Raw genomic sequence first — 3818 nt, forward strand, 5'->3', positions numbered from 1 at the left:
TCTGTAAATGAAGGCCACACCAATTTGGTTTCCTTATCCTACACAGTCGTTCAACACTGTATTACTTGGCTTTGCTCCCTCAAACACCTCCATGCGCTGGTGACACAGCTCAGGGTATGCATCACACACCCATGCTTTCCTGCTATAAAAAAACATCACTCTGACGGGTTGCAGTACAGTCTGTACATTATTTCAGACATTTTGAACTGACCATATATATATGTATATATAAATATATATATATATTTATATATATATATATATATTTTTTTTTTTTTTACAGTGCCTTAGGGCTGCAGCAGTACTACACATGGCTCAGAGAAGGCCCAGGGCCAGGCTCTGTGTAATGCAGGTTTAGATACTTTGCTTTAGAAGGTGCAGCGTGGCTGTGAGCCAGTCTGTACCACTCGGTCTCAAGTGAGAAGACGTCCTCAGTTTGTTTTAAATATTAATACAGATGTGTTGCAAGGATGGCCAGGGATGAGCTTTGCAAACACATCTTGTTTCCCCAGGTGCATCATCTGTTCGGACACACCTAGGAGGAGTGATGTGCTGGTGACTCTGCACATCACCAAGTGCCTCAGGGAAAGATACTTTGCTCTTGCCTTGTGCTACGAAGTGGCTCATACTGGTTGGAGCAGGCAAGGATATAGTTTATCTTCAACTAGTAACCCTGAATGTTAAACTTTACACATCTAATTAGACCTGTCACTGAACAGGCCTTGCAATCCTAATGTGTGATTGCAATTAGGCTTACCACAAAACAATTTTGTGAGAGATATAGAAATGCAACAGTCATGCTGCAATGATGCTTATCTATGAACAACTTTTCCCTTTCAGCCTCCACTTAAGCTTCAGCATTTCATCATTTATCACCCAAACATGTCCTCATTTTGTTAGCTTTATTACCATCTTTATGAATTTTGACAGGTGAAATGTGGTTGCCCACTTTTGCTTCTTAGTTGTCTCCCTAAAAATCTCAATCAAAAAGGCAAACTTCCCCAGTTTCATTTGGATGAACTTCATTTTCTTACAGTTTCAGGGCTCAATTCATTTGTATTTTTCCCAACAGCATTAGTATAGTAGTTGACATAGGTATAAAAAAGCACCAGTAGATGGCTCTATAATTCCTGAATTATAAGCAAGGAAACAAGTGAGACTTTGATAGCTTTGACTTTTGTGAACAGATTTGATTTGGTCACACCAATGACAGGAATAAACTTCATGCCGACTTGCTGAAATGGGACACTTCCATTTGTTATGTCACGGAGTCTCAAAATGGCCAGTCTGTCCTCGACCGTCATCAACCTTGAGGACTTCCGGATAAAACCGAGCGAACCAACAGCAATGGGAGTGCTGTCATCCTAGACAGGGAACGTTTCCAAATAAAATCGGCAGCAGGATGACACCCCGCTTCTGGGAGAGGGCAGAATTACTAAGCATTGCCCTGGCCTGCTCACCACAGAGTGATAAACATGAAGATCTGAAGGCTGCTGCGGATGCCTGAGCCCAGCAGTGCAGTACCATGGGAAACGGGAATAAATCTGAACATACCAGAACAGTGCTGAACATATGCCGGCACTGAAATTAACTACTGAATGCTTCGAAAAGATTATTTCTATTTTCCTTAAAAAAAAAATAAAGCTGGCTGAGAATGGGAAAGTGAAACAGGAAGGAAATGCACTGTAAATAAACTGCTTGTATTAATCAAGGACTTGACTCATGTTACAGGCAATTCAGATGAAGCAGCAGGATTTCTTTGCTGCACAGTCCCTGTTTGTGAGCACAGGGCCAGGGCTCAGAGACGTGCTTGCAAAGGAGCTTCTAAGCTTCTACCTGCTTGCGTGCAGGTAGCTGAGGTCTGCTGGGACCCCTGCTTACACCTACCACAAGTGAAACTCCTTTGGAGAGTGTGTAACAATCATTGTCAAAAAAAAGGGATTTTGAAAACTTATGTATGGGACTCTGCACTCAATGTAAATGCTGGCTTTATCCAAATGTTAACTGAGGCATGTAAGTTAAAAGCATGGGAACCAAGGGAATCCCCCCTATAGTTCGAAGAAAAGTAGCAGAGAGCAATTCAGTTTCTAGCAAAGCTAGGATGTTTCATCTGTGCTAGCTGAGATTATTATTTTGTGTGTTTTAAATAAATGCAAAAACATATGAAAACAATATAGAAAATTTGGACTGATTGTGTTCTGCCACATGGCATGGTATGTAACAGTGCTGTGTGGCATGTCATGAATTAAAAGAACAAAATAAGTTAAAGAAGAAATTAAAACTTCACTTTAAATCTGTTATTTTCCCCTAAAATAGATCTTAGAAATGACAAGTATTTCTTCTCACACTTCATAACGAAAAATACTATTTGGTAGAAAACAGAAAATAACCTTAATGGTACTTCTGATGGAAATTATTTTATGGACATTTTCCAGCTAGTCCTAGTGTACATTTCAACAGCAGATAGATACTTTACTTTTTCTGCTATGTTTATTCCTTATGTTCCGCTTTAAAAACAGATACAAGCTGGGTTTTTTTTTAAGAGTCCATCCCATTAATACAAATGGCAAAAATATGTGAGGATGTTGATATTTAAACATCAACATTAAGCATGATGTGTTTATGTCAATAATTCACACAAAATAATAATCTGTTATGGTTGTTTATAACAACAAGATATTCTCTAAGCCCCTTATTAGCTTCCCTTTCCATTGGCAATGATTTTCAAGTAAGGAAAGTAAAATTAGAATGGAAAAAATTCATACAATTCTGTTCTATATTTTATTGAAAAAAGCTACATATGGAGAGATCAATTCCGTTTATATAACATAGTAAATTTCTGTGACCTTTCATTTACTTAGAAAAGGCTAAAGTATCTCACAGTATTCAGTATTCAGCAGTGGTATTATCTGGGGAAACAATGATCTTTTAAACAATGTGAGGCACAAATATTATTATACTGTATAATGTACAAATACTGCCATATTTAGCTGGATGAAAGACAATCCTGAATTTAAGGCAATCCATACCTTCTCTAATTTTTTAGCCCAAAATGTGTTTTAAATTGACCTTATTAAAGACAGTTAAAGAAGTTTCGTTTCTTTTGAGAATAATATTATCAGGGTAAGCTTCCTTGAATCACATTACATTCACTACCTAAATGCAGGCAGTCCTAATGGGATAGCTGATGTGTGGCAAAACAGTTCCCTGATAGCTGTATTCAACTTCTGCCCTGTGGTAAGTCTGAGATAATTAGATTGTAATATGTGAATCAAACATGACTCCTGGATTCAGATACATAAAGTATGGGGGAAAAAATCCCCTCAGGTTCAGGTAAATATAGTGCATGTACCTGTGTAGCTGCATAACATGGTGATAGTCATTTATGATAACTGGCGTATTATTTGGTAATATCAGTTTATTGGCTACATTTTACTTCTTCCTCACTTTGTCCACCAGTCTGTCTCAGCTTAGACTGTTTCTGAATCTTTGAGCTTTAACAAGCATCATAGAACTGGCAAGGGCTGACACAGAGAGATGCTTCTTCATTCATCTCTGAATTACAGAATTATCCTTATCCCCATTTCAGTCCTGGATCACGGACATGTTTGAACACTGCTGTCGTATTACATTTTAAAATTAGAATTCAAAGCTTTATGCCCAGTACAAACTAGTGTCAGGAATTTACAGAGAGAACAGATTTAATAACTGCCATATATAGCATGGAAAAATCTTTTTGAAGATTAACACTATGTTTACTAGCTCTACATTTTTTCTGGATGCCTGGATTCATTGGTCCATCTTCTTTCAGGGATGTG

This window comes from Apteryx rowi, unplaced genomic scaffold, assembly GCF_003343035.1.
Source record: "Apteryx rowi isolate R43461 unplaced genomic scaffold, aptRow1 scaffold_239, whole genome shotgun sequence".
NCBI classification, from domain to species: domain Eukaryota; kingdom Metazoa; phylum Chordata; class Aves; order Apterygiformes; family Apterygidae; genus Apteryx; species Apteryx rowi.